The sequence below is a fragment of the Acinonyx jubatus genome, chromosome C1 (assembly GCF_027475565.1).
Source record: "Acinonyx jubatus isolate Ajub_Pintada_27869175 chromosome C1, VMU_Ajub_asm_v1.0, whole genome shotgun sequence".
Classification (NCBI taxonomy): domain Eukaryota; kingdom Metazoa; phylum Chordata; class Mammalia; order Carnivora; family Felidae; genus Acinonyx; species Acinonyx jubatus.
The window spans coordinates 135,688,815-135,700,657 of NC_069381.1; the positions used below are offsets into that span (position 1 = coordinate 135,688,815).

At 38.4% G+C, this 11,843-nt stretch overlaps 1 long non-coding RNA gene across 1 annotated transcript; it reads left to right on the top strand.

Annotated features, from left to right (window-relative positions):
* Positions 1 to 860: 860 nt before the first annotated feature.
* On the top strand, positions 861 to 11,411 carry LOC113598231 (uncharacterized). Its single transcript, XR_003418882.2, has 2 exons — positions 861 to 2,250; positions 4,347 to 11,411. It is a non-coding gene; the product is annotated as an uncharacterized LOC113598231 (long non-coding RNA).
* Positions 11,412 to 11,843: the final 432 nt, after the last annotated feature.

Genomic DNA, 11,843 nt, shown 5'->3' on the forward strand with positions numbered 1-11,843 from the left:
TTCTATTTTGAATGACAGCCTTGCTGGATAAAGAATTCTTGGCTGCATAGTTTTCTGATTCAGCACACGAATATATCCTGCCACTCCTTTCTGGCCTGCCAAGTGTCTGTGGCTAGGTCTGCTGCAAACCTGACCTGTCTTCCCTTGTAGGTTAGGGATGTTTTTTCCCTTGTTGCTTTCATGATTCTCTCCTTGCTTGAGTATTTTGTGAATTTGACTACGATTTGCCTTGTGGATGGTCGGGTTTTGTTGAATCTACTGGGGGTCCTCTGTGCTTCCTGGATTTTGATGTCTGTGTTTATCCCCAGGTTAGGAAAGTTTTCCACTATGATTTGCTCCCATAACCTTTCTACCCCTATTTCTCTCTCTTCCTCTTCTGGGACCCCTATGATTGTGATGTTCTTCCTTTTTAATGAGTCGCTTATTTCTCTAATTTTTAAATCATGCTCTTTTGCCTTAATCTCCCTCTCTTCTTCTGCTTCATTATTCTCTATAAGTTTGTCCTCTATATTGCTGATTCTCTGTTCTGCCTCGTCCATCGTTGCCACCGCAGCATCCATCCGTGATTGCAGCTCAGTTATAACATTTTTTATTTTATCATGACTAGTTTTTATTTCTTTTATCTCCACAGAAAGGAATTCTAGTCTATTTTCAACTCTAGCTAGTATTCTTATTATTGTGATTCTAAATTCTGGTTCAGACATCTTGCTTGTATTTGTGTTGGTTAAATCCCTGGATGCCATTTCTTCCTGCTCTTTCTTTTGGGGTGAATTCCTTCGTTTTGTCATTTTGAAGGGAGAAAAGAAATTAATGAGGTAGAAAAATTAAAATAAAAAAATAAAATTAAAAAATTAAAAACACACACACAGAAAAAGTCAAATAAAGATGCTAGATCCTACATGTGTTTTGGTCTGGGTGTTGAAAGTGGTTTGATAGATTAGAGAAAAAAGGGGGAAAGAAAAAAAAAGGAAATCGTTTGAGAATTTGAAAAAATTGAATACACTGAAGTAGATTAAAATGAAATGATGGAAGTAAAATAGAATTTGAAAAAATTTACGCAAAAGTAAAGAATATAGTAGAAAAAATTAAAGAATAATATTTTGAATAAAAAGTAAAAATAAAAATGAATTTTTCTCTTTCTGTATTCAAGAAAAAGAAAAGAAATGAAAAAGAGAAAAAAGGAATCATTTGAAAATTTGAAAAAGTGAATACACTGTAGTAGACTAAAATAAAATGATTGAAGTAAAATAGAATTCAGAAGAATTTATACACAAGTAAAAAATATAGTAAAAAAATTTAAAGAAAAATATTTTTAATAAAAATTGAAAATAAAACTGATTTTTCTCTTTCTGTATTCAAGAAAAAGAAGTGAAAAAGAGAAAAAAGAAAGAAAAAGAAAATTGAATAGATGGACCTGTTGATAGATTGAAATACGACTGAAATTACTTCGTTTTCCCCTAGAAGTCAGACTATGAAGTGCTTTATAGTCCATAAACTAAGCAGGCCGCGAGACTTGTGTTCTTGAAGAGCGAGGTTGGCCCAGTTGGGCGGGGCTTAGTGTAACGGCTCCGTTCTCCACTAGATGGCGCTGTTAGCCTACTTGGGTGAATTGTTGTGGCACTCATAGGTGCGTACGCGCATGAGCTGGAGCGGTGAAAATGATGTCACCCAGCTACTCAGGCTGTTCTGTTCTCCTGATCAGCAATCACGCACCGTTCTCTGCCTTCAGCTTTCGTCCACTTCCCGCTTTTTCACTGTCCGTGACCAATCCCAAGGCAGTACCTCTCTCCCGAGTTTTGTCTCAGATGCGGCTATTTTCCCTCGCCCTTTAGTTCTGAAGGACTGCAGCTTAGACCAGTTCCGCCCCTCTGTGGGAGGGTCTTACTGAGCAATGGCCGAATGTCGGCTGCACCCAGGAATGCTTGCAGGACCCTGCTGCTGCCGGTGCCCCGAGACTGCAGCCGGGGGCCAGCCCGCCCCAGAAAAAGTTCGCGAGATGGTGTAGCAGCAGTTTTTCAGGGATTATGGAAAATCACAACACACATCTGGCACCAGGCTTCACCCTTAATGACCTTGTTCCAGCACCAGCGAATGTGGCTGTTCTCTGGGGTTTCCTGGGACCAGGTGGCCTCAACAGCCTCTACCAAATGCCCTTCCAGCAGTGGAACCACTTTTCCCTGTGTGGCCGAAGAACCTTCTGGACCCCAGTCTGCTCCTGGGGATTCGCCCTTCCCGCCAGAGCACCACCAGGTATTGAGCTGCGGAGTTGCAGACTCTGCGCTCCCCTTGTTTAGTCTTAATGGAATTTAAACCCTCTGCTTTCTCCTTTCTCCCTTTTTAGTTTAGTCCCTGCGGCTGTTTCCAATTTTCCACTTTCTCTCCAGCTGCTTTTGGGGAGGGGTGTTTTTCCTGTATTCTCCCCCGCCCTGTCTCCATCCTCTCTCCACCCGCAAAAGCAGCTCAGTGCCCAGCATGGCTTTTCTCTCCCCCAGTTCACCTCTCTGCCCCTTGTACCTGCTGAATTCTGTGGTTCCGGTTGTGCAGACTGTTGTGTTAATCCTCAGATCAGTTTTCTAGGTGTGCAGGATGGTTTAGTGTTGGTCTGGCTGTATTTCATGGACGTGAGACACACAAAAAACTTCCATGCTGTTCCGCCATCTTGGTTCCCCCCATAAAATCACCATATGTTTTTAATTTGACAAACTATTATTTCTATTTCAAAAACAGGAAAACTGGCCTATAACAAAGACAAAGAGTTTATCCTTAGTCAGAAAACAAATGATAGACCTACACACTGATAAACTAAGACTATATTTTTAAAAGCATGGACTGAGCATGGGTTAGTTTTATTTAGAAAGGTAAGATGGGGAAATAGTATTTTATACTTTAATCAGAAATATGTTATAATTCATTTTATTTACTAAATAACTCATACTTTGGGCTCAGATAAAACATAACACAGATTTTAAATCCACATAACTGTTCTTTAAATTATAATGATTTATGGTTGTGGGTAAACTTCAACTGGTAAAATAATAACAGATTCAGTCATTAAATGGCACTAGCTACATTCAGAGTGGGTCTGCACAGTAATATAAAATAAAAGCTCTGGTAAATAATAACGTTAATGGTTATGCTCCCTTTTAAAATTTAGATGACTTTCTGAAACCATATCCAAATTAGTTCTCTTATTTTAATAATTATCAATGAATGAAAAAATACTTAAAATTTGTTGGGATTCTTATTCTTATTTCAGTATCCAAGATTTCAGGTCTAATGATGCCCCATAATGGTTTCCATCAACGATAAGGTAAAGTAGGATAAGGTAAAGTAGGAGGCTTATTAAATCTGTCTGAGTCCAATTAGGAAATAGAAATCACACAGTAGTTTCAACAGAGAAATTTAAAATAAAGACTTAATAACAAGAGAGAGGAGTAATAAGGAATTGACTAGGGAGAGTGAAAGAAAAATATAAAGAGTAAAGGAATAGCAGATGTAGGGAGAAGCCATTACCCCAAGTGGTGAGGTAGAATGCCCAAGGGAGGGCCAATCACCCCATGCCCTGCCTGACCAGGGCTGAGATCAAGACCTCATTGGAATGGCTCAGCCAGAGTTCTCTGGATGGTGAGGAACTTGCTGAGAAGCCCTGCTAATGGGCTTTGCTGGAAAACGTCTCTTTGAATGGTAAAGTAAGGGAAGTCATTCTCAGGGAGGCGCTGCACCTCAGAACTTGATGTGAAGTCACATAAGAGGCCCTGGGAGAGGTCATCCAAGGGGCGATGTCTCACCAGCAGCACTCCATTATGAAGACACTGGAGAAAGTAGTAGTGAGGGCTGCTGGGCACTGAGTTCTGCTGGTCATCCCATGCTGCAGGGACAAAGATCTGGATAAGCCACAGTCTGCAAAAGTCAGCATTGGAGAAACAGTGCTCTGCATGTCAGAGCAAACCACACCTTGCAGGAGGCTAGCACCAGAGAAACTGCATTCTGCAGGAGGAAAACATCGGGTAGAATTGAATGCTGGAGGAAGCTGACCAGCGAGGAACACTGGAACCATAAAGGAAAAAAAAACAATCCCTTCCTCCTCTATTGTCCCCCCTTGCCCCTCCAAATGGCAAGGCTTAATATCATGCCATCTGTGAAAGAGAAATATTTACAAAGTCTACCTCTATGATCACATAGCAGACAAAGAAGAATAGGTTTAGGACAGAGAGACAATAAATTGAAACATGGCATATTTGTTTTCATAACCTGATTAAATTTTTTCTTTTATGTTTTAACACCAAAACCAAGACTTATCTGGCTAATAATGGAATCTATAAAAAATGATATTCTTTTTCTTCCAGAGATTTTCTTATTCCTTTCTGATTGGTTAGTGTTCTTGCAGAAGAACTCAGCCACCTGACATGCATTTCAGAGTGTCACAGGTTGTAACCGATTTCCAAAGAACAGAACCTATGTCACAGATCAACCCCAGGATTTGCATGATGAGCTCTGAATGACCAGAGGCATTCCCATTAGGTTTATTTTCCCATCCTGCTCCAGGTTTTCCAAATCTTGAGTGTGTAATAGCCACTACTAACAGAACTGCTCTTTACTGGATATGAAATATTTTCACGTTAGAACAATATTGTTGTTATTATTTTCTCAGAATTTAGCTACAGACACTGTGACTTAATGCTTGCTGGAAGTAACAAAGCCAATAAGAGCCAGAGCTGAAATTCAAACCAAAGCTGTATATTTTAAAATTAGTACTTTTTCTAAGACACTAGTTTGCCTTTGAATCAGTACTTCCAGATAACAAAGAAACTAAAATGACTAAAATTTTGTGAAATCAGTTCTATCAGAAATATCCAAATAAATTGCAACTGTCCCTAAGGAAGACAAACACTCGAGTATATGGATATAGATCTGAGGTGTGATCAACACCTTTTCAATTCTGTTTGGGTGGTGGGGAAGGCAAGAAAATTCTAAGGAGAGTTTTAATAGTGTCTCAAGTAACTCAGGAAGAAGATATATTTGATTGATACATTTCATTTGAGGTGGAATTCAGTAGTTCCGTTGAAAATTTGACCTCACAGAATACAGTAAGTTACAAAACCAACATTGGTTTATGTTGATTTATACTGAGAAAGGTTTTCAACATGTACTTCTCAAAAAAATGAGTTAGCTACAATTTACCTAATGAATAATATTAGGATGGGCAATTTCATCTCATTGCTGGCATCATTGAAAAGACAGGATTAGAAAAAGGACCTGAAAATATTAGCAAAGATGCTTTTGGATTATTTTTCAATAGTATGGTAAAGAAACATTTATAAAGAAAGAAAATAAAGTTGCAGTTAACCAGTGAATTGATAACTTTTACGAAAAAACGTAATTAAAGCCTTTTTAAGATGGAGCCTGAGCAGCCTTTTCAGGGCAACTGCCTTGCATGTCCTGTTTTCTGAATCTTTGAACTAGGCCAAACCGCCAACCTTCCTAGAAGTCAGCAAGAACAAGAATATCCTGTTTGAAAAGACTGATAAAGGTAAACTTTCGCTTAGTGACCACTTTGTCAGACCAATCGATAAATTACAAACCTAGCCCTGCTTGTCAGCACCAATGAACTCTTCCCAAAAACAACTTACTAATCTTCCTTTTATTTCCCCATAAAAACCCCGAGTCTACATCCTGTAATTGGGACACTATTCAGGTTTCTACCCAAATCTGTGTACAATTCTTTGATCCCAAATAAACGTTTTGTCTCTTGATCTGATTTTTTGTTTGTTTGTTTTTAGGTTGACACTTCATTAACAATCCTGTGATGATTTAAATGACAAAAGAAAATAAATGTGAGTGTCAGTAAAAGTAATTAAAAGCATGTTCTTTTTACTAAGCACTAGCGTGACTTGCATGACTACCATGTAGTGATTGACCTAATTCATCATCTCATTTTGACTTGACACTTGGGTTCTAACCTCTGTAAATTTTCACTCTAAGCAGAAGACGCAGAGCCAGATTTGCAAAGAGTGATGTCAGAGTTCACCATCTAGGGTCTCTCAGCCTTGTTCAATCAGCATTTACCCCTAGACTCAGCCTGACAGTCCTCAAATCATCATATGAGGTGATATTCTATCAGTGCTCCCATAATTCCAGGGCAAGAGAGCCCTCATTACAGTTAGGAACAAGTGCTTGGTGTGTTTGAGCTAATGAGGTACTGACTTTTAGCCTATGACAATTGACCGCCATCATGTACCTATCAGAATGCCCTCAGCACAACATTTTAGAGGAAGCCAGGGTAAATTGGATTCTTAATGGCGCATTTAACAGAAGTCAGTCAATAGAGGTTAACATAATTCTCAATATGCACTTTTAAATTGCAAACAGTTTTAGAGTGACCATTTCCCTAACAGACTGGACTGACACACCACACAATGGGCTTTTGGCCTTCCTAGCAGATGGGCCTCCTTTGGTTTTGGTCCTGAATACAGCATTAGTTGAAAAAGCATTCAGTTCAGAATAGAATGGCTTTTTTTGTGGAAGAGCTGGCTTATTGTTTGATTCAGACAAAGAACCCTTTATCTGGTGGTGACTTGTCATCTTATGTCGATGTAAGCTATGTAAAGAATGACTTTTCATTAAAGCAAGTTTAGCATATTTGCAATTGTCTTGGTCAGATGGGAAAGTTTCTGGCTGAAATAGTAGAATTATATCCTGTGGTTTATGCAATCCACAAACTGATTCTATGTGGGAAAGCAAAAATAATAATAATAATAATAAAAGAGGTTTTTTTTTTCCCTCTTGGCTGCACAGAATAACTGTGCCAAGCAACAATTTTTAGGCACACTGAAGAAAATCCACTACCTGTATAGGTGGCAGAATTCACCAAGTTATATGGAGACTGAATATATATCTGTTCTTCTCCAAACAAGATTATAGTCTCGAATTCCTGAATTTGATTCACTATGGATTAAAAACATCATTGCTACCTCATCCAGCTCTTGCACTTTTCTATAAACTGTTAGGCATGTAATCCTCATTAAACCCTCCCATGCTGCTTCCACCATTTGACTGTGAACTTCCTCCTTGCAAGTAAACTTTATATTGCTCCCCTGCATTCCATGCTATCTTGTATATGGAGTTCCTATGTTGCCTCTTCTATTCATTGCCAACAGTATAATACCTTTCTGCTGGCCCAAAACTTCTAAACTTGAACAAATAAATTGGAGAGGGTCTGACATGCGGTGGCACAGCCTCATGGACAAAAACAATAACCTTCCTGAGCATCACTGTAAATACTCCTCCCTGACCATTGAGAATCCTACAAAATTCTCAGTATCCCATGTCCTATATGTGCTTCTTCACCACTGGTCTGGTAACATTGGAAAGGAGGGCAGCTGTTATATACCTCTCCTAGATTTGACCAACGTGACCATTTTGCAGTGTTCTCCCTTGCCAAGTAGCTTCACTGAGTGCTAATGGGAGGTGAAAAGGCCCCAACAGAACCATCTGGAAAACATGCATCTGCTTTATCTTTAGTCTACAGTGTCTGAGGCCCAGAGATGACCTTGTTCCTTCCCAGGGACCTCAAGCACCTCCATCCACCCAAGCAGCTCACACAGCCATTGGTAATCTACACATGGCTCATGCACCACACATTTCACATAGACATCATCTTAGATATCAGAACACCAGAAGTAATGGGGACAAAAAGAAACATGGTAGAGGAATACAGCCTGTTTTGGTATGATTTCTCCTTGGATTTGTCTTCATGGTTTACCTGTGGTTTTTGAGCTTATCTTAACAAAAATTGTGAGTTTTACACTGTCACAGAACAATCGGTATATCACATACTATGTGTAACAAATTTTGTATTCTTTTTATATTTTTTATTTTGTATCATTTCATTCCCCTTTTCCTCTCTCCTCTGATGTTTAATACTATGTTGGGAGTTTATGTTGAGATACACATTACAATACAAATCATATTGTACCATATTACAATATGGCACATTACACTACGTGGCACATTACAATACAACACATTCTTCTTATGCCCCTCCATTCCTCAGGTTTAAGCTCCTGGCTAGGATAAATGCCAATGTCCTGTCCCAGAAATAGAAAGAGGCCCTGCAAAGGACAAATTCTAGACCTTTTCCTCCGTTCCTTTTAATATTTATCTATAATGATGTCCCACTCTCATACTGTGATCACAAGCTCAGTACACCAACTCATTCCCTCAACCATATTTTTCTCACCCGAAGTGCCTGAGGTAGTTAAAATATACCTAGCTCCATCAAAAAAAAATTCCTTAAAGAAGTACATCTTTGAAGTGAATATCAGCATTTATTGCTATGGTTGGATACTGGAGAAAGTTAAAGTTTCTCAGAATCCTGGATTACACAATATATGAATCTACTAACACTTGTCTGATGCATAACTGATACATATTTGTTTGTATCTTGCATAAATTTTTTCCATCTCCATGGCAAGAATTTTCACTTCTTGGATTGATCACCAAAATATTAATAAACTGCAATTCACTCACCTTTGAACATAGCCCTTTAACTGGGAAAGACTGAAGGGCTTGGGTATTTTAAACTCTGTTTTTTTGTTTTTTTCTGGTACAGTGGTCCTCAAATGTAGTATTTTTATGAATCACCTGGACAGCTTATTAAAACACAAAATTTGGGGCTCTATTCCTAGTGTTTGTAACTCAGTAAGACCCCAGAATTTACAATTCTAGCAAGTTCTCAGGTGATGATGATACTGGTTCAAGGTTCACAGTTTGTGAACCACTGGTCTAGGATATAAGCAACAGAGGGTTAAGAGCAAAGAATTTAGTGGTATTATATTTTGTATGTGCAAATCCCAACCACCATGATAAATTTTGCATGGCTAGTGATTTACTTCACTGACAAACATAAACCATGTATAGATTTAAATTTCATTGTTAACTAAAATTATCAATCATACATTTTTGGGTAGTCTGAAATGTGTGTACACAAGTTCACAGAAAAACCATTAGACATTTCTTCATATTGTTCTTTAGGGTACTCTTTATAAGGCAAACATTTTCAAATGCCTTGTGTTCTATTTGAATTTGCCAGCATAAGTTTTTTTTTTTAACCTTATAAAGAATTCTTGTTACATGGGTGATTGTGAAATTATTTGGAAATGATGACCTGTTTTCATCCTAGCTGTCAACTATAATTCTCTTAAGATAATACAGGCCCTTATAAGTGAAAGAGACTGAAAGCAATTGGGCTATCAGTTACTCACCCTTGCACACCCCACCCCACTCTGAAATTGTACATCCAGACACTTTCCTTTCACACATGTCTCAAAAGGCCATTTGTCCTTTTACTTATCAATTAAATACCTTCTTGATGTTTTGAAAAATCCTTATCCCAGTGTCCATCATATCATGCTTCCCAAATGTAATGCTCAAAACTCATGAGGTAATTGCTACAAAGTTTCTCCTCCCTGCACCAAAGCAAAGTAAAATTAGACCTTTAAATACTTTACCCTTTGGTGCAGCTGTTTGCAAAAGGGAAATTGCAACTAGAATGACCTGCATTCTGCTGTAAAATGGATGAAAGAAAAATCTCATTCCATTTTGCAGTTACTTATCACTTCTTTAAGATATCATTGATCAAATAAGATGCCAGGTTGGGATCATATGAAAACTTTCAAAAAAAAAAAAAAGCACTACATAATTCATACAATTGTGTTGGATGGGTATGTAAAGTTATGACATATCTTATAGTGAGAAACTACTATTGTCTGCCTTTGTGCCAGTGAATGGTTCAAATATGCAGCACTGTGTTAATCACTCTTTATATGGGAGCATTTAAAGATAGACATTTTATTAGAGAAAACTTGAAAAAATATAGAAAACACAAGGAGGAAAAATGTAAGTTATCCATGAACTCCACTCAGAGAGTAACATGCACTTTATATGAAGATATAAAAAGAATTAGACTAAGAATTCCAGAGACAGTGTTTCATTGGTGGAGGCTGCTGAATTCCAGGTGATTCCCCTGCTAGGGGAAAGAAAAAGAGGTGCTCTCTTCTATCTCAAGAAGTGAGAGAGGTTTGAAAGGACATTACAGCATTTGCTATGTATTTTCTGGGATGTGAACCCCACCTGAGAAGAACAAATGCCAAAGTCTGTGGCAGGAGATAAAAAGCACAGTAGTAGAAGCAACTACACTCCTCTAATTAGTGTGACAAACATGCATGGCATCCTCGGCGGCCCAAATGGATAATGCAGAAGGGATTTGGGTTAGAAATCTCTCCAAGAAATCTCAGCAATAAGAAGCTGTCAGATATATCAACAGGGGCAGGAGCTGGGGGAGTAGTGCTATGCCCATGTCAGAGAACTACACTACTGAGAGATCCCCCCAGTCAACGTCCAAAGAACACCAAACAATCTTGAAAAAAGAGACTATTTGGAGTATCCGCTAACCCCAGAGTGTGTCAATGCCAAGTCATAAGAATACCTATAAAGTAACAACTTACTCCTCTCTGCCCCACTCTCCTGGTTTGAGAAGCCTTGGCTCAGGAAATAGGATGAGAAAGAGAAGAGAACGTTGGAGAAGACAGCTGACCACACCTATTTCCCACCAGAAGTCTCTACACTCAGCAGGGGAAGAGAAGCATCTTTAACTCTAAATGTAGTTCAGAGTTTGGACTGCGGAAATGGTCATTCCAGTTATTAAAATTAGAGTGGAACTAAAAGTGACTAAAGAAATTTTTATTATCAGAATGTGACCTTAAGAATCATGGACTGCCCCTGGATTTTGTCCAAGGGATGGGGGAAAACTAGCTTCCACAGAGAAAGAAGGAGAAAGTTGCTTTCTCTTAATCCTTTTGGAGTCTTGCTCTTTTTGTATAATGATAATAACATTATATTCCAATATAGGGTTGTGCCAAAACATATTGAACCTTTCAATCTGTTTCTACTTTATCATCATTTCTTGAAAACCACCGTAACTTAGGTGCTATTTCCTTTCTCTTCTTAATTCTCATGTTTTATCACACTGGCAGTCAATAAAATATTATTTAAAAAATTTTAAAATATTATTTAAAAAATATTAAAAATCTGATTTATACATAGTGCCTGAAACATAAACATAGATGATAGATGAAGATATGTATGAGTATATGAGTGAGCCCATTTCTTCCCCTTTTCTCACCACGTGAAAAAATAACAAAACTATGGGGCACCTGGATGGCTCAGACAGTTAAGCATCTGACTCTTGGTTTCAGCTCAGGTGATGATCTCATGGTTGGTGAGTTCGAGTGCCACATCAGGCCCTGTGCTGACAGTGCAGATTCTGCTTGGGATTCTCTCTCCCTCTCCCTCTGCCCCTCCGCTGCTCATGCTTGCTCTCTCTCTCAAAATAAATAAATAATCTTTAAAAAGTAACAAAATTAAATTCTTTCATCGTTACCTAATTTTAAAATAACCACTGAGTTACTCTTCCTCATTTTTAGAGCTTTTTCATTTAATTCTATCAAAAAATTAAGGCACAAACTATTCATTTTTTTTTTTAGAAGAGAATCTCTTTGTCAACATGCATTTGTGAAATCTGTTTAAAATCAGCTTCAGCAATGGATATCAAGAGAGGAATGAGGAAGAGAGAGAGTAGTCTGGAGTATGAAAGGCTGAGTGGCAGGACTTTGCTTGTGGCCAGGGAAAGAAGAGGACTGGTAAACAGTTACATGCCAAGGACAACTGCCCTGGAAACACCTTTTCCTCTTCCTTCCAGGCCAGACCACCCATGAACGTTAATCCTCCCCTACTACCCTGATCCTGTGCCAGCGATTTGCAAACTGATGAGTCAGGCTAATTTT